The 19,458-nt window shown below is 54.1% G+C and overlaps 1 long non-coding RNA gene across 2 annotated transcripts; it reads right to left on the bottom strand.

The window, feature by feature from the left end:
- Positions 1-9,298: 9,298 nt before the first annotated feature.
- On the bottom strand, positions 9,299-17,602 carry LOC109391514 (uncharacterized). 2 transcript variants are annotated; one of them, XR_002125852.1, is made up of 2 exons: positions 11,095-17,602; positions 9,299-10,842 (listed from the first exon to the last, which is right to left on the bottom strand). It is a non-coding gene; the product is annotated as an uncharacterized LOC109391514 (long non-coding RNA). The 2 variants fall into 2 exon arrangements; XR_002125853.1 differs by having other exon boundaries at positions 9,299-10,721.
- Between the last annotated feature and the right edge of the window lie 1,856 nt (positions 17,603-19,458).

Raw genomic sequence — 19,458 nt, 5'->3', positions numbered from 1 at the left:
AAGATGATTGCAACTAAATAACTTTCAATATCAGAAGTAAGCTGGTACAAAATTACCATATTTCCCCATGTATAAGACGCTCCCATGTATAAGACGCACCTTAATTTTGGGGCCTCAAATTTGAAAAAAAAATGTATTCCATAAGGGTATTGAAATCGTTTTATTCATCACAAAATTCATGCAACTCCTCATCACTGTCAAAACTCCCAGCCATTAGCTTGTCTTCATCTGTGTCTGATGACGAATCACTGTCCATAGATGCCTCGTCCTCAGCGGGAAATGCAAGTAAAAAAAATCTACAACCACTGTATAAGACGCACCCAGTTTTTAGACCCCAAATTTTTTGTAAAAGGGTGTGTCTTATTCATGGGGAAATACGGTAGTTAAGTTTTCTCTCTGCTAAATACATCAAAGTTTGTTAGACTATTGGTGTGCCACTGATATGAAAAAGTTGTCTACCTGGAAAACAAAAATTGTATGTCATCAGAATGTTTTATAGTGTCTTAGACTTCAGTCACTCAAGGGAACTAAATCTAAGAACTAAGTTTTGCTAAGAGCTGTGCGGACGTCTGTGTCTTAGGACTGCTGGAGTTCAGCGCGTGGGCCTGTGTGAGGAAGCCTGGCCTGATGTGTTCGCTGGCCTGACAGGGATGATAATGGCTCTGGCCCGTCAGCTCCCTGATAGAGGCCCAGGTCCTAGAGACGGCCAGGAATTTGTCTGAGTGTCTTTAACCGAGACAGGGACAGCAAGGGAAAAGGAACAGTGAGACTGGAGCACGAGGCCGGAGGCAGGCCAGGTTTGTGGCTGCAGTTAGTGGACAGTCCAGGCCCAGGGCCAGGGCCAGGGCCACCTCGGGGCCACCCCGGCAGCCCCAGGGGAGACAAAGGAGCCTGTTTGGATGTGGAAGCCCAGGCCCCGGGGGTAAGGAGGGTCCTAACCCTGCAAAGCAGCGTGCCGCCTGTGCCAAGCAAAGGGCCCTGGAGGAGGGGTTCTCCCCTGCTCTGAAGGGAGCCCGGACCAGCTGCTAACGCCTGTGGTTGTGATTGGCTGGTGGGCCCGGGGTTCCCAGTGGCTCCCCCAGAGGAAAGAGGCCATGCTCCTCACAGGGGAGCAACTGCAGGGACCCTTGACGTGGCAGGTGAGCCCGTTCATGTCCTGGTTGATACGGGCGCCGCAGATTCTGTCCTGACCGCTCGCCCTGGACCTGCTCCCTCCAGACCAGGTCGGCGGTGCGGATAAGTAAAGCCCCTCACCTTGGGCTCCTCTCAAGCCCGTTCCTTCCCGCTGCCCTGTGCCTCCGAGGAAACGTACATAAGACAGCACATCAGACTTAACAAGGACTCTGGAGGAGTTTTGTCAGGGCACCCCTGGGCCCCGGTTCTAACTGTTCCCTGTTGCTTTGGGATCTGACCTCAGTTCTGTTATCTCCTGTGTCATCACCTTGGGGCAGAGGTTCGGCAGGCACTTGGGAAATATGGGGACTGGCACCTCCCCCGGGCTGCGCCCTCCACACTTTGTAGCCCCGGAGAGTCAGGGACCAAGTACTGTTGGGAGCCTGGGGTGGGGGGGGTGTCTCTAACAGAGCAGTTAGCTTCTAAGCGGAAGGGACCCCTTGCTGTTTTCCGAGCACCCCAACTGCTGTCGGGCGTGAGAGTCAGTGGCTGGGTCCGCTTCCCTCGAATCAAACTTATTTAAGTCTCCATAGGACTCCCCCAGGAGGACGGCTCTCACCCTGTTCCTGTGAGCCCACTGAAGACCCCTAGCTCCTCTTTGAACAGATAAGTTAGTGTTATCTACAGATGGTCATCCACCAGGGTTCCCACGCCAGGTCAGCTGCTGCTTAACCAAGAGGACCAGCTTTTTGTCCTGCCGTTCCCCCAGAGCCCCCTCGCCGCTGTGACTGAAGAGCAAAGAACTCTGGTGCCCGTGGCGGGGACGAGGCCCACTCTGGGCAGGAAGCACCAAGAGTGGTGGTTTCTTGTATCCCTGCATTTACAAGTTGTCTTAATTAATAGTTATTTCATTTCCTCTCTACCCTAACCTTACTGATTTTATAGGAAAAAAATGAACATAAGACAAGGGGGATTGAAACAGGGCCTGGTTGGGGCCCCCTCCCTGTGATTTGAGTTTGCAATGTCCCCTGTCCCAGTTCCCAGTTTTAGATAATTACCGTGAAACTTAGGCTTGCTTATAGTGACAATCGAGCTTGTCGATTACAATCTTTATGGCCTGGCATTCTTTCCAGGTTACTGTCATCACTGCTTCTGGGTTGGTGACCACGTTAGAGAGCCAGAGGGGAGGCTCCACGCCCCCAAAGCGTCACGTGGCCTCTGGAAGAACGCCCGTTTTCCCTTAAATACCCCCAGCTGGTCTGAGAAGGTGAAGGCAGTTTTGGGAGGTGTCAGCCTGCTGCCTTCTCAGACCACGGGTGCTCTGATGATAAACACGTCTTCCATGACCCAGCTCCTGTGTCGGTCTACTGGCTGAGCGGTGCAGGCAGCACCAGCCCCCGACTTCAAACACAGCGCGCTGTCTGTGAACTGCAGAGGGGCCAGTCCTGTCGCCTCCGCCAGAACTGCTGCCCAGGGCGTGGCCTGGGAACGGTGGTTGAGAGCTCAGGGCCTGACACAGGGCCCGGTTGGCCCCCCACAGTAGAGGCCTCTCCAGGTCCCGGGCTGCCCCTTTCCTTGACCTGCCTATAGCTTAACAATAGATCACCCCCCTGAGGCTGGAGCTCCAATGTCCCCAGTCCCAACCAGTTCCCTGTTTTAGAAAATTACCCTGAAACTAATGATGAATACCTTTAGGCTTACTGATCACAATCTCCATGGTATCAGGTTGATCCCATCACTACTCCTGGGCTGCCTCTGTAGGAACGCCCGTTTTCCCTTAAATACCCGCAGCTGGTCTGAGAAGGTGAAGGCAGTTTTGGGAGATGTTAGCCCGCTGTCTTCTCAAGCCCCGGGCTTGTTTGGCCTCTGGTTTCGGTCTGTGGCAACCACGATGGGACGGCCCCGGGGTTTCTCCGGTAAGGCTTTGGGCTTGTGGAGGGTCTTGGGGGCTGCCTGGGCTGGGCGGATTCCTTGGTGGGGGACCAGCCTCTGGAAGCACCTGCCGCGCTCGCCAGAGAGGGCTTGCACCAGGGCCCACCCACATGGACGCCTTTTTTTGCTGCTTGGATAGAAGCGTTTGCTGTTTCCTGCCTATAGTTACTGTCTCCAGAAGTGGGGTGGCCCTGGCGGGCACAGCCAGAGGATTTTGCACTCAACCACCCGGGCTCCTCTCTGAGGGCCATTTGGGGGTTGTACCTAGCCCATTGGCACCAATAAGTGAGGTTGCAATGTCCAGCAAGGCATAAGGCCCCCACCAGTAAGGGGCCCTGGGTGCAAGCTTGCTCTGGCTCCGGTAAGTGCGCCTGTGGCTGGCAGCTCCGTGCCCCGGGAAGCGGGCCCACCCGCCGCACTGTAAAAGCCACCATGTCTGGTCTCGGCCTTTGGGCATCTGGTGGTCTTAGGCCACATCTGTTTCTGGTTTTAACCCACTGGCTGAATATCTAATGGTCTGATGGAGTAAGAGGACTCGCATCTGAACCTGGCACCTAAATACGTCTGGTTTATCTGGTGTTCGGGTCCGAATCTGGTTTTTCTGGTTTTTGTCTGTCTGATCCAGGGAACACTTGGATCTCTGTGTACGTTTGTACTCAGAGCAGCTGCATTTGTTCCAGCTCGATAATGGGATCGAAGGTTTCAATTCCAGCGGGGAGCCCACTGGGCAAAGTATTAGGCCATTGGCAAAACGGTGGCTATGAGCTGTTGACCGAAAAGAAATTAAGGTTCTATTCCAGTACTGTTTGGCCAATGTATATATTTGATTCTGGAGGGCACGGTTGCTCAGTGGTTCACTTAATTATTATATTGTTTACATCTGGAATTGTTCTGGGAGATAGGATGAAATTTCTTATGTATAAGCCTCTACAATAAACTCTGGAAAGAAGGGAGCTAAACTGATAGTTCGGAGAAAAGAGGACCCCACCCATCCCCTAATCCACTTACAATCAGGAATGCCTGAGGCTGAGGTAACTAGAGGGAAAAAAAGAGACACTTTTAAAACCAAGTGGCTAATTCTCTGAACCAAGCCAGGCCCCCACCCCTTGTTCCAGCCTCTTTGAAATTGTAGGGGCAACTGTAAGACCTTAGGCCCTCTCTGCAATTGTTAATAATTCTTTTTATATGTATGCAATCTCTGATATCTGTGCTTGTCTGTTATTTTTTTTGTTTTTTTATTGGGAAAGGGGAACAGTATTGGGGAATTGGGGAAGGGGAACAGCCAAGTTGTTGTCCTTCAGTCTTAGTTGTGGAGGGTGCAGCTAGCTCAGCTCCAAGTCCAGTCGCCCGTCGGCAGCTTGCAGCTGCTCAGCTCAAGGTGCCCTGTTCAATCTTATTTGTGGGTGGGCACAGCCCATCATCCCACACAGGAGTCAAACCAGGGACCTTGTTGTTAGGAGCATGTTCTCTCACCAGCTGAGCCATCCTGCCAACTGTTGGCAGCTCAGCGACAGCTCAGCTGGGGCACAGCATCACTGGCCCATGTGGAAATCGAACCGGAGGCCCTTTTGCTCAGAGCTCACGCTCTTAACCAACTGAGCCACTTGGCTGGCCTGTCTGTGGTTTTTATACAATGTAGTGTTTTTGCTACCGGATGGTATTAACAGATTGTTTGATTGGCTTAAAAAGATTAAGTGCTTATATAAATTTAAATAATAAAAATTAACTCTTACTTTTCAGGGTCACTTGATCTAAGAAAATATTTGATACTAAGGCTGGTTTAACTTTTGGTTAAATAGGTATTTTTTTACAGTTATTAACATCAAATATGGTCTCTTGTTTTACCTGGGTTTACAAACATAAATTTATGTTACCTCTGTCACAAAATTTGTCAGGAAAGCAGCTTGGATAATAATTACCTTTGAAATTCCATAGAATTAAGAACTAATAAAATGTTAACTAAAATAAGGTTTTAGATGAAACTTCAGTAATAATTATATAATGTGGATGCTTGGATGAGGTTTCTCAGCATCTATTGGTAACTTAAGATTTCAGCTTTACTATGTTGTGTTAAGTGATAAATTATTGAATATCTAGGTATTTATTTCAAAATAATGAAATACTGATATATTAATTACTAGGTAGGTATGAGTTCATCTATTTCTGGCTTGTCACAGGAGCACTAAAAGCTAGATTAAGATCTGTTAATAAATATATCTTGTATTTTATTATAAAATCTATACTTCTAAAGGTTAGAAAATGTATTTATGGATTTGCTAAAGGAAATACTGGGTACTTGCTTTTAGTTGTCAATAGAAATTAAAGTTCTGAAGGTTATGGATTCTAATTAATATGAAAGGAAAATGATGTGTGTTTTCAAGGTACAGAAATGCATTGTTGAAGGAACTGAAAGAAAGTAGTTTGTCCTAAGGATGGTTATTTCTGAGTGAGTGAGGAGACAAACTCAGAGGGACGGGGAAAGCTGTAGAACGTTTGTGAAGAAAAATCTTGAGAAAATTTTATATATAACCATATATAAAGATGATTGCAACTAAATAACTTTCAATATCAGAAGTAAGCTGGTACAAAATTACCATATTTCCCCATGTATAAGACGCTCCCATGTATAAGACGCACCTTAATTTTGGGGCCTCAAATTTGAAAAAAAAATGTATTCCATAAGGGTATTGAAATCGTTTTATTCATCACAAAATTCATGCAACTCCTCATCACTGTCAAAACTCCCAGCCATTAGCTTGTCTTCATCTGTGTCTGATGACGAATCACTGTCCATAGATGCCTCGTCCTCAGCGGGAAATGCAAGTAAAAAAAATCTACAACCACTGTATAAGACGCACCCAGTTTTTAGACCCCAAATTTTTTGTAAAAGGGTGTGTCTTATTCATGGGGAAATACGGTAGTTAAGTTTTCTCTCTGCTAAATACATCAAAGTTTGTTAGACTATTGGTGTGCCACTGATATGAAAAAGTTGTCTACCTGGAAAACAAAAATTGTATGTCATCAGAATGTTTTATAGTGTCTTAGACTTCAGTCACTCAAGGGAACTAAATCTAAGAACTAAGTTTTGCTAAGAGCTGTGCGGACGTCTGTGTCTTAGGACTGCTGGAGTTCAGCGCGTGGGCCTGTGTGAGGAAGCCTGGCCTGATGTGTTCGCTGGCCTGACAGGGATGATAATGGCTCTGGCCCGTCAGCTCCCTGATAGAGGCCCAGGTCCTAGAGACGGCCAGGAATTTGTCTGAGTGTCTTTAACCGAGACAGGGACAGCAAGGGAAAAGGAACAGTGAGACTGGAGCACGAGGCCGGAGGCAGGCCAGGTTTGTGGCTGCAGTTAGTGGACAGTCCAGGCCCAGGGCCAGGGCCAGGGCCACCTCGGGGCCACCCCGGCAGCCCCAGGGGAGACAAAGGAGCCTGTTTGGATGTGGAAGCCCAGGCCCCGGGGGTAAGGAGGGTCCTAACCCTGCAAAGCAGCGTGCCGCCTGTGCCAAGCAAAGGGCCCTGGAGGAGGGGTTCTCCCCTGCTCTGAAGGGAGCCCGGACCAGCTGCTAACGCCTGTGGTTGTGATTGGCTGGTGGGCCCGGGGTTCCCAGTGGCTCCCCCAGAGGAAAGAGGCCATGCTCCTCACAGGGGAGCAACTGCAGGGACCCTTGACGTGGCAGGTGAGCCCGTTCATATCCTGGTTGATACGGGCGCCGCAGATTCTGTCCTGACCGCTCGCCCTGGACCTGCTCCCTCCAGACCAGGTCGGCGGTGCGGATAAGTAAAGCCCCTCACCTTGGGCTCCTCTCAAGCCCGTTCCTTCCCGCTGCCCTGTGCCTCCGAGGAAACGTACATAAGACAGCACATCAGACTTAAGGGCTCTGGAGTTTCGTCAGGGCACCTCTGGGCCCGGCTCTAACTGTTCCCTGTTACTTTGTGATCTGACCTCAGTTCTGTTATCTCCTGTGTCGTCACCTTGGGGCAGAGGTTCGGCAGGCACTTGGGAAATATGGGGACTGGCACCTCCCCCGGGCTGCGCCCTCCACACTTTGTAGCCCCGGAGAGCCAGGGACCAAGTACTGTTGGGAGCCTGGGGTGGGGTGGAGCGGGGGGGGGGGTGTCTCTAACAGAGCAGTTAGCTCCTAAGCGGAAGGGACCCCTTGCTGTTTTCCGAGCACCCCAACTGCTGTCGGGCATGAGAGTCAGTGGCTGTGTCCCTTCCCTCGAATCAAACTTATTTAAGTCTCCACAGGACTCCCCCAGGAAGACGGCTCTCACCCTGTTCCTGTGAGCCCACTGAAGACCCCTAGCTCCTCTTCACACTGAACGGCTGGACCTGCTCAGTTTTGTCCTCACCTGTGCCCACCTGGGGTGCCCACTGGACGCCTTTTGGCGCTCCTATTCTCTGGGCTCCTTTAGGGAAAATAAGCAAGAATCTCGAGTGCCCACAGGCAGGGACGATGTCCAGTCTCAGCAGGAAGCAGCCAAGAATGGCCATTGTCTCCGACCCTTGCAACCATCATAATTTTACAGAAATAAAATGAATAAAGACGAGGGGGAATCGAAACAGGGCCCGGTTGGCCCCCCACAGTAGAGGCCTCTCCAGGTCCCCGGCCTCCCCTTTCCTTGACCTGCCTGTAGCGTAACAACAGATCACCCCCGAGGCTGGAGCTCAGAATGTGCCCTGTCTCACCCAGTTCCCTGTTTATTGATCACAATCTCAATGGTATTGGGCTGATCCCATCATTGTTCCTGGGTTGCCCAGATTTTCCCTTAAAAACCCCAGACTGGTCTGAAAATGTTAAGGCAGTTTTTGGAGGTATTAACCCGCTGCCTTCTCAGACCACCAGTGACCCAACTCTTGTGTCGGTCTATTGGCTGAGCGGCGCTTAGAAAGGGTGGCTGGGGGCTCGGGGAGGCCGAGGGAGGGCGGCCAGGGGCTAGGGGCTCCCGGGGAGGGCGGCCGGGAGGCTCGGGGCGCCGGGGGAGGGTGGCCGGGAGGCTGGGGGAGGCCGGGGGCCTCGGGGCGCACGGGGACGGTGGCCGGAGGCTTGGGGCGCTTTGAGGTGAACACAGTACCCATCGGGCCAGCGGGCGTGCACAGAGGCAGCACCCGGGGGCTTGTGCCCCCCTGGACATGCAGAATCATAATGAGTGGGTACAGCCCCCACCCAGTCCCAACAAATCCAAAAGTGCAAAGCTTCAGTTTCCCGTGTGGGGGGGTCTTTACGTGAGTCGGCCCCTCCCTACTTGATCTGTGTGCTTAGGCGGCTGCATCCTTGAGGCGGGGACAGGCCTGAGTCACCTTTTCATTTTCCCACGGCAGCACGCGATGGGGACAAGGTGGGCCTCCAGACCAGGGCTCAGCCCCACCCAGCCCGGTGTTTGTCTTACGCGCGGGGCCCCGGGTTCCTCTCAGAGTCAGGACAAGCCGTGCCCGAACAGCACCAACTCCGGTCGTGCTGCTGGGCAGCTGTGGGTCGATGGCTCCTCGCCGAGCCTGCCATGGGCCTCCCAGGACCGCCCACCTGTTCTCAGTCCCCCCTGCACGGCCTTGGTCTCATACAAGGGGTGAGGGAGGCAGTGGGGGGAAGATGGGGCTCAGGTCAGAGGCCCCAGCCGCAGCCCACACGGGGAGGGGTCCAGCTGGAGGCAGGTGTAAAAGGTCATGTGTTTGTCACTAACCAAGCAAGAGGCACCTCTTCAGTCACCGTGCAAGTCCCTGCTCTCGCCTCACAATCGCGCCCGGCTGTTAGCACAGCTGGCAGGAGGCTGCTATCGTGCACACGCCCTCCCAAGACGCACCAGGGACACTTCTGGCATTTAGTTCATCATTTTCATCAGTGTCTCCCACAGATTGACCGATCCGACCCCAAAATCTCACACTGTCACTCATCATAAGTGAATTTATCAACATGTACGTAATCAGGATACTCAGGAGAGCTCTGACTCTGCATACAGAATTACTTCATTCTTCACGCTTCCAGGAGATTCCACTTTGCATAATACATGCTGATGGGGCAGCTGGCAGTCACATGGGAGGGAGCAGCGTGGGGAGGGGCCGCGATGGCGTCGGTGCGTGAAGCAGCCTGGAGGTCGAGGGAGTGACCCACCACCCGGGCCAGTTCTCCGGCTGCTGGGGGTCGACACCAAGCTCAGCAGCTCCTGCTCGAGGCAGCCTAGTCCCCACGCACCCTGTTAGCACCTTCCTCCTGTGAGTCGTCCTCCAGCTGACTTAGACACACAGTCATGCGAATAGGAAAATTAATTAGGCTGTTATTTTAATGCAGAGGAACAGCAGCTTGTCCTGAAAAATATCTTACAAGGACACGCACACACAGGCACACACACCCACCCACCCACCATCCCAGGCAAATGCCGTGACCAGCCTGGCCCTGCACGGAGCACCGCCGTCACCTGCTGGCAGGCCTCGGGCCCAGACGCGCTGAGTGACCCGGGGGCCGAGTCACATCAGGAAGGAGGAGCACAGCATGGCTGGTGTGTCCCAGGAACCCTGGCCTGTGCAGCGCAGGCTGAAGCTGTGCGTCCCTCACGCAGAAATGCAGCCTCGCTCGGGTCAGGGCCGGGGCTGCCACTGACCACATGCCTCCATCAGGCTCTAACCTACGTTCTTACCACATCGGCTGAAGGGTCCACAGAGCTGGGCTGTCCCCTGCGGCTCTGCTCCCCAAGCCCCCAGGGTCAGGCTGCGAAACAATTTTACTGAGATAAAGAAAAGGAACTGCAAAGTTTGTAACAATTTATAGGGTACACTTGCCTTTTAAGTCCCATCCAACAGGACATGCAACATAGTAGCTCAGGCTCACTCTGGCCTCAGCCTATGAGGGCGCTGTCACAGCGCACGGAGGGGCACGTTTCGGTGGCAGGTACGTGGCCTCTCTGGCGCTCGCCAGGAGCCTGGCACATATAAGGAGCGGGTCTGTACCCCTGAACCAGCCTGAGGCCAACGGGCACCCTGCGTCCCCAGGAGAGCCTGAAGCAGGATGCTGGCTCCAGTGGCAACTGAACTCATCAGTTAAAGTGGAATCTCAAATTGGAGTTTAGGAGTTTAGAAAAAAACAGACATCATTTATAAGAACATGTCTGAAGTAAAATGATCTTAAAACTCAAAAGGGAGGCAAAGGGTAAGTCAGGTACATGCTGAGCACGTGAAGACGAGGGGACGCGACCTGGGGTCTCCACAGGTGTTCCCAGGAAGCAGGAGCCAGAGGGAGGCCAGGGGGGCTGTTTCCACGGATAAGCAAGTGCCGGGGTCCTGCTGGGTGGGGTTGGGCTCTCACCCTTAAGGAGCGTGAGCGACGGAGGACGTCTGGGTGCGCGGACCACCAGGTGTGACCAAGCCGGCTCAGAGCAAGAGTGCCACACGGTGCCCGCCGGTGGGCGACAGACAAGGGCAGAGGGAGGGCAGGGGCCATGCAGGTGTCCGCTGTGGGCCCGTCCAAACCCCACTTCCCTGCTGGGCTTTGCGAGCTGCTCCCTGGGGGTACTGGGGGGAGGCTGCTGGCCCGAGGGATGTGGGGTGCCCCTCCTGCTCTGCTGCTGTGCAGAACGGCACCGTCCAGCACGTGACTTCATGTCTGCGGCTCGGTTTGTCCCAGGAGCATAGGCAGAGTCTGTTTTTCATGTATGCAATACTCACAGGACCCACTCACGTGTCCCTGTCAAGACAGGAGTCAGTGGCTCAGCCCCAGTTCCAGACGTGTCAGCAGCAGGCGCCTGATCCCAGCTCCGTGGCCTCCAGGCCCTGGGGCCCAGCAGCTGTCACCCCCACTCCCTGGCCTGCAGTGGGAGCCACAGAACACTTCGGCTAAGGACAGCCAGCTCCCTCAGGCCTGGTCTGAGCTCTGATAGCCCCGCCTTTTCTGTCACAGGCGCCCCCCACACGCTGAGTAACGCCTTTTCTCCAACAGTAAAGGTATCAGCGTTCACACAGCCCAGCACACACTCCCCTCAGCTCTCATGCCCCCCCACTCCTGCGGCCGCCACCTTGCCCGCCCGGCCTCAGCTCTCAGGCCAGCACCCGGCCCTCACCCGCAGGCGCGGCTGTCACCAGCTTCAAAGTCAGCGGCCAGACAGCACTCCGTCCTCCCAGCTGAGACCCGAAAGCAAAGCCGGAGGCTGGATTTCACACCACAGATAGGTGAGAGGCGCGGGGAACTGGCTGTGGCCACTTAGTCTTCATGAAATGACACATATTCCCCCGGCTTCTGTCCTTGTGCTTGGACTGCGCCGGGCGCGCGGACGGAAGACAGGACGTGGAGACCGTGAGGCACGGAGACAGTCCCCCTGCAGAAGGGGAGCCCGTTACCCAGCAAGTGCTCTGAGAAGGGGGGGACCCGGCCGTGCGGCTGCGGGTCAGCCCCACTTATCTCCAGCCTGCGGTTTCCAGGTGCCATGGAGACGCCTTCTATTTTTAAACCTGTGCCACCCTCCAGATGTGAGGTACTGCCCACCTGCCACGGGGCGGTGCCAGGGGGCAGACAGGAGCCAAAGCCCCGTCGGGCCTTCTGTCTACGGCCCAGCACCTCCGGGCAGGGTGATGGGCACGGGGCCCCCGTGACATGGCCTGCGGAGGACGGCGTCCCCCCCCAGCTCTGACCAGCTACTGGCATCTCCGCCTGACCCTGAGCGGCATAGGTGAGCCGAGGCTCTTCATGAAACTAGTCCCTGGATTCTGAAAACAACGTCCGTTTGTTCCCTCAGTAAAAGGAAAGAAAGGGTCAAACTTGAGACACGTGTCCCGTGTCCTGTGAGGCGCACAGCTCCTGTCACTGCTGTGCCCTGACCCGGCCACCGCACAGCAGGTACGGATGCAATCCTCACCGAGCCTGCTTCTCCGTCGTTCTGGAATAAAGGTGAGCCTCTCAAATCAAGTTCTTTCCTCCACTTTCTTTCTGGTGGTGATGGTGGTCCCTCTGTGGCGGCCAGAGGACCGGCTGGCTGGCTGGGTGGTGGTGCCAGGCGTCTTCCATCGTTGCCAGCCGAGCCTGGGGCCTCCCAGGAAACTGGCCCATCGTCTTCAGGGCTGTGTGGGTCCCAGGCCCCCCCCCCATCTCAGCGGCATTCACAAGAACAGGGGTGCTGGGAGGTGACACTTTGCCTTCCGGCTGGTTACTCAGGGCCAAGGCAGGTGGGGGCCTGGACTCCAAGCACACGCGGTTCCTTCTGGAATCTGCCCTCAGCAGCACGCGGCCCTCTGACGGTCCTGAGTCCTCCTGCTTGGGGGACCCCAGGGAGGACAGCGGCCTGTGGTCACTAGTGCCCAGGTGAGGCAGCACGGCCCCTGCTGACCCCCGCCGTGCAGGACGTGTGCCCCTGGGTGCGGGCAGGGAAGGCCCCACCTCGTGGGGAGGGGCAGGCGGGAGCCCAGCCCTCTGACCCCTCCTCTCTCTCCACTGAGGCCACCGTGTGGATGGCATCCTAGGAGCACAGGCCCCTGGAAATGTGACAGCCCCCGGAAAGGGGGCACAAGCCCTCTCCAACGGAAAGCTGGGGGGGCTGGTAATCGGAGAGCCTGCAGTGGTCAGCGCCGGGCAGAGGGCAGGCAGAGGCGTCCTCAGGAGCGGCCTCATGGCCTCTGGGCTGGCGTTGGGCGACAGGGCGGGAGGGACAGGGCCTCACTGGTCTGGCAGCCAGGGCCCTGGGCCCTCGCGGCTCTTATATTCAGATAATGCCACTTCTCGTGTTTATACCCCTTTTTGTCTCTGATCACACACAATGAAAGAGGCCCCCGAAGGGTCACAGAGGTCAGTGAGAATCCTACAAGCTTTTCCAGAGCAAATAACAGACACTGACCTCTGGCCCCCTTTTTGCATAAGAATTAACATCAGCGGCTTGGGCCTCGGCTAGTGGCACTGGGACTTTGTAAATGCCAGCTTCTGATTTAAAACTCTGATTTTTTTTTCCCCCCCTTAAGAAGCCAGAAGAAAAGGGGGGACTTGCAGCTCATCTGCATTACAGATTAGGCCTCCAGAGAAAATCAACCATCCATAATTCATGATGCGTTTCCTGCAGGGGCTATAGACAGGCAGGATCCTAGCAACCGAGTCCTGGCAACCTGCAGCCAATCGGGCGCCGCCTCCGCCCGCCGGAGGGAGGGGCGGGGCCGGCAGCTCGCACGTCCACACGTCTGCATGGCTTTTTATGAACTATTACATGAGCTCAGGCCGGAGGAGGTGACTTAGAGTCACAAAATGTCAGCAAAAATCGGGGGCGAGGCCCGTGTCTTTAGAGCAGCAGCCGCTGCCACACTGCCCTGTGGATGTGACTGCAAAGCACCAGGTTCTGAAAGCAAAATAACACCATCTCTCACCAGCAAGTATTCTTTACAAAAATCATGCGATGTGCGCAAGGCTGCTGGCGTCTGCACCAGGAGAGGGAGCTCGGCTGGCACCAGAGGGGCTGTCGTGTGAAAATGGCTCCTTTCCTCCTCCCATCACGAGCGGCTGCAGAGCTGTGTGGACGAGCACGGCCCACGCGCCCCCTCCGGCCTGAGCGCCCCACCAACACATCGGGAACCCGCCATGCGATCTGACGGGGCGTGGAGCGGCCAGAACAATGTGCTGTCCACCCACGCGGCAGGACAGGGCAGGCGCCACTCAATGCCACCGGCGCTTCCTAAATGCGGCGGGTGGGAGTCTCAATTTTGAAATAACGGTTCGTTTGTCTTTTTAGACAGATTGGCTGGGGTCATAGTCTAACCTCCAGCCCCCTCCTGACACGTGCAGTCCGCACCTGTCCTCTAGCAAGTACAGGGACGGGGTCGGGCGGGCGCAGCACCGGCCGCCTGGGCTGAGGCCACACTGCGACCCGCGCCCCGGGCCGCCAGGCGCCGTCTCTGCCGTGGGTGAACTCTGCGTCCTGTCTTGTGATTCTGAACGGCCACGTCACACACAACAAACACCACCCTGTCTTCCTTTAACTGGGAGGCACTGGGGGTTTTCCTGTCTGCTACGTGTCCATCCCACGTGAAGATGTCCAATGATGCCCCCATCAGCCGCTGGGCCGCTGGCCCCCTTATGTCCAGGGGGTCTGCCTAAGGCTTTCTGACACACACGATGGTCACCAGAACAAGCTCACAGGGAATCTTCTAGAAAAACCGCGAGGGCACTGATGTGCCTGGGGCTGGAGGCAGCCCAGACCCTGAACAGGGGACGGTGCCCCGCGGCCTGGGCCTTCTGTGTCCCATTCGCAGGCATGTGCGGCCAGGGGTGACACAAACAAACATGAGGACATTTCCCGTGGACACTCTGACCCATATTTGGGGACCCTCTTCCCTGTTTGGCTCTGCGCTGAATGAACACAGTGGTGAGTGGAGAGGGACATGCAGCAGCCTCACAGGGCCCCCCAGACGGAGGCCTTGTCCTGGAACCTTCCTGGAAGTAGATTTCATGGGCCTGTTCCTCCCTCGCTCCCACACTGATGGCCCTTCTAACACACCCGGAAAGAACCATCCCGCCTGGAAAACAAGGGGCATTTTTCGTCTGTTTGAAATTGGTGGCTCCCCCTCAAGTCCGATAAAAACGTCACCTTCAGTGATGATGTAGGTTTAAAGCCACTCTGATGTTTCTGCAGAGTTCAGACGAACTCACGCAGCTCAGCCTGCTTTAGAGACATAAACAGAACCAACAACTGTGGCTGCGACAGGGGTGGGGCAGCCACGCGGCCGTCGGCACCCTGAGCGCGGCACCACCCTTGGTGTCCCACCATTGGTCACAAAGGAAAGAGGTTTTGTGCAGATCAGTCACTCTTGTGAGAACGACCCACTGAGTTTTGGGGTCTACGTGGCAGGAATGACTCCTCGCCTTGCAAGGCTGACTTGCCACACCTGTCACGTGGGACAAATCACGCCGGCGTTCTCTGAGAGCACGCACCTGGCTTCCAAGTAGCCACGAGTGCCACAAAACTGAAGTTTACCACTCATGTCGGTAAAAACCTACAGCAGGAGCCTAAAGGTCTCTCTGTTTTAAGTAACTTTGCCCATTTCTTTCTTACTACAATATCTGTTCCCTTTAAAAAACAACTGAAACGTGACAGGAACATAATCCCTAACCAAACATCAGTATTGAAATCTCAGTGGGAAGAGAGTTCTGACACGCTTATGGATGAAAAGGCAGTGGCTGTGAGCACTCAGCGTGGGCACAGCTCCCGGAAAGGCTCCCTTAGTGCTGAAAGCTGCTCACAGCACAAGTCGCCTCTGCCTCCTCCAGCTCAGAAAATCACAGGGGACTTGATGTAAACACTGCTGCCCAATTTGTGTTTTCCACCCACAGGTGGCACTGCCACACCCGATGGCCTCCATTCAAGGGGACCTCTGTCCCGTTTGGGTGACTCCAGTGGGCAGGACCCGTGACTTGTGGCAGAGTAAGTACATGTGGACCCTGCCAACCCCGGCGTCCAGACCACAGGGAATCCTCACAGCCATACTTGCCCCCACACCGGCCCCAGAGGGAAGCCGGTGGGGGGAGACTTCCGTGTCCCCAGCCCCGCCCCTGTGCCTGAGCTCCCGCCTAGGAAGTGAGCTGACAGGACCCTGAGCTGCGTCCAGACTCTTGTGTGTTGAGCTTTAAGAGCAAGAACAAAACATCGTAACGCCTCCTGATGGCGGAAGGTTTGCAGCTGTTTGACATTGTTGAGAAGAAAGGTTCAAATGATGAGAAAATGGCCACCGCACGCACACTAAGTGGGCAGGCAGGACTCAAACCGCCACGTGCGAGGTTCCTGCTCGTGTCTGAATGACATCTGTACGTGCACAGCTTGGCCCCATGGCACGGACAGAAGCGACGCTTTCCAGGGCACTTACCCTGGTCTCCAGGTCACCAGCGCTCTGATTGTCCTTGTTCATCTCTCCTGTGTTTCCCAGCTGTTTTTAACTTGCATCACCATGGGAAACGTGCAAATAAAAAAGAGCTGAGTGGGGCGGCTGGTTAGCTCAGCTGGTTAGAGCGCGGTGCTAATAACACCAAGGTTGCCGGTTCAATCCCAGTATGGGCCACTGTGAGCTGCACCCTCCTTAAAAAAGAAAAAAAAAAAAAAAGCTGGAATTCAGGGAGCTTGCCTTCCATCAGAAGGTTCTAGACATTATCGCCTGAAGACAGAGGCTGACAGAAGGTTCTGGATGGTTGCTGGGATTTTCAGAACTGGGGACCCGCACACACCATCTAAAGCCAGAAGGGTGAGTCCATGGCCCCTGAGGGCAGGACAGAAGCTTGATTTCCTCCTCGGGGCCATCGAAACCCTGCAGGCCTTGCCGTCCCCCAGCTTTCATTCTCTAGGAAAAGCAGGCTTTGGGTATTACCACTTTGGAGAAAGACAGGTTCGGGAGAAGGGGGTGTCAGACAACGCCGTCCCCCCACCACAGGATGGACACAGGCAAGGGCGTGACCACTGACCAGTCACTCCTGTCTCTTTCTTCAAAGGCGCAGAGCCAGGCCCCCCATCTTAGCACTGTTACAGTTCTCGCTCTCATCTCTTTTCTGTACCCTTACTGCCCATCTCTCCAGCTCAAAGCTGACACTGTCCCCACATCAGGACAGGAGACCCCTGATGTGACTGTCTTTCCTCCAAAGACAGACAGACCTGTGATTGTAAATGCTGTTTCAGAGGCCAGGGCTGAGGTCTTCCCTGGCTTTCTGTCTGCGCCTCCGGCACAAAGAGTGAGCGGTGGAGAGGAGCTGAGGAAAATGACCCTTAACCTTTGGCTCGGCAGGGGGCGAAGGTTCAAGAGAGGTTAAGAAGAATGGCCCCGGCCCCTCCCCTGCACCGTGGGGGCCCGCGAAGAATTGAAGAATGGGGAGAATGCAGTCCAGTGGACTTTCGGCCCCTCTGAAAGGCAGGACACCCCACCCCTCGCCCTCCAGGGAAAACCTCATGCCAGACAAAACCCCTGAGCCAGTTTGAAGCAAGAAGGAGTCTCAAACTCTCTGACCTAGAAATCAGGAAGAAAAGTGGGAAAAGATTAAATAAAAAAATCAGGCATGAAGATCGGACCGGGGTGCCTGCTGGAGAGGCACAATCAAGACCCCCAGCTACAAATTGTAATGGTTTTGATTAGACAACAAATTGCCAACGTGAGTCGAACTGGCTTCTGTGCTTCTTAAGTGACATGATTTCCCTCCGGCAGCTCGCATCGCAGAACAAGGGCGGGTGAAGCGGAGAGAGATGAGGAGCGAGAGATGGGGGCAGCTGCCTTCCTGCCAGTCAGTCCCCCTGGAAGCATACATTTAATTAGAGCTGCCTGAAGCCCCACAGCCCTCAGCCGGGCAGGGGTTCTAGACGCTGGGCTGTGTGGGCGAATGTGGGGTGGCCGAGCTAGGGGTAGCGCTGAGGGATGTCAGCCCCGGAGCCACAGGCCCGGTGGGCCACCAGCGCAGCTCGCCACATACAGGCCTGTTTCCTCGCGTATGAAACGAGGTAGCCACACAGGTGTGTGTGGAGATCCCATCGTGAGAGGCTTCAGAAGCCCACATTCAGTAAGCCGAGGAATTATTGTTGTTAATAACAATAACATAGAAAACAGCATCCAGGGCCGGCCGAGTGGCGCGATGGTTAAGAACTCGCTTGGGATGCCAGAGGGCCCCGGTTCGGATCCCACATATGAGGGCCAGTGACACTGCCCTCCACAGCTAAGATGCTGAACAACAGCTCAACCTGGAGCTGGGCTGCCATGAGTCGCCGGCGACGGCGTAGGCTGCAGCCCCTGTGGCAGTGGGTGGCCATGGGCTACCGTGTGTAGCCAGCAGCCAGCGTGAGCGGCCAGCAGCCGCAGTGAGCGGCCGTCCAGAAGCCGGCGACTGATCTGCCTCGCCAGAGAAGAGCACAATGATGGTGCCAACTTGGGCCAGTGAAGCAACATCCTCCACAACTAGATTGAAGAACAAAACGACAGCAACTAGTCTGTTCCCCTTCTCCCAATTCCCCCAGCACTGTTCCAATTCCCCCAAAAAAAATCTTTAAAAAAAAAAAAAAAAAAAACAGCATCCAGCAGGAACTGCAGACAGAAGGCTAGTTCGGGGGAAGTCTCACAGTTGGGGGAGTAAACAGGGTTCTGACAGGCCTGGAATTTGCAGAGGACGGGCTCACTCATTTATTCAGTAAATATTTTACTGAACATGAGGGGAAATGTACCCGCCTCCAGTGGTCAAAGTTTCAATACTTCAGCCTAAATGTACTTCGGGAGTCTTTGCAACAATACAAAAATCATTTCCAACGGGAATGTCACAGCCCAAAAGTGGGTGAAAATGGCCTGGAGTTTCTAGCAAATTCCATGTTGACACCCAGCAAAGTTCCAGAGCACCTCATTAAACCAGACACTGGGGGTTTTGTTAAAGACTATGCAGCATTTTATAAGGAAGTATTACCCCGATACCAAAACCAGACAAAGATGCCACAGGAAAAATACAGACCGATGTCTCTTATGAATACAGACACAAAAATCCTCGACAAAATACTGGAAAACCAAAGCCAGCAACACGTAAAAAGAATTGTATGCCATGACCACATGGGGTTTATCCCAGGAATGCAAGGTTGGTTTAACCCAAAAAAGCAATTAAGGAAACATATCACATGAATAAAATAAAAAACAAAAAACAAAACACATGATTATCTCAATGCAGAAAAACGTGATAAAATCCAACAGGCTTTCATAATAAGGACACTAAAAAAACTAGGAGTTTCGGAAGGGAATTTGCTCAACTTACAAAGGGCTTCTACAGGAAACCCACAGCTGATGTCCCCGTCACAGCGAGCTTTCCCCCCAGATCAGGGACAAGACGGGAATCTTCTCACCGCTGCCACTGACGATGCTGGTGGAGGTCCTCGCAGAGCCATAAGGCAAGAAAAAAAAATAACACAACACATCCAAACTGAAAAGGGAGAAATAAAACGATCTCTATTTGCCAGTGACATAATCCTGAATATAGAAAATCCTAAGGAATCCACTAAAAAAGTGTGGTACCTACTGAGTTCAACAAGGTCGTAGAACCCAAGCTCCACCAAAGGCCAGTGGTGCATCTGCACTCTTGCAACGAGCAATCTGGAAACGACGAAAGCAGCTGCATTCACAACAGCATCAAAAAAATGAAATACTTAAGGCTAAATTCAACAGAAGAAATGGAAAACTTACACTCCGAATCCAACAAATCATGTTGAAAGAAATTAAAGGTCTGAAAACATGGAAACAGACTCCGTGTTCCCAGACCAGAAGATGTAGTGTTGTGGCCGCAGCTGCAGACCCCAGCTCCCAGCTCTGCACAAATCGAACAGCTGAGTTAAAATGTACATGAGGTTTCAAGGGGCCCAGAGTAGCCAGAGCCATCTCACTGCTGCCCTGGAACGCAGGATGCGCAGGCTGAGTGCGCTTGTCCCGGCCGCTGGCATTCCTACCACAACGGCGGG

Source organism: Hipposideros armiger, unplaced genomic scaffold, assembly GCF_001890085.2.
Source record: "Hipposideros armiger isolate ML-2016 unplaced genomic scaffold, ASM189008v1 scaffold_295, whole genome shotgun sequence".
NCBI lineage: Eukaryota > Metazoa > Chordata > Mammalia > Chiroptera > Hipposideridae > Hipposideros > Hipposideros armiger.
Note: the sequence above shows the minus strand (reverse complement) of the source record. Positions and strands in the feature narration are given on the sequence as shown.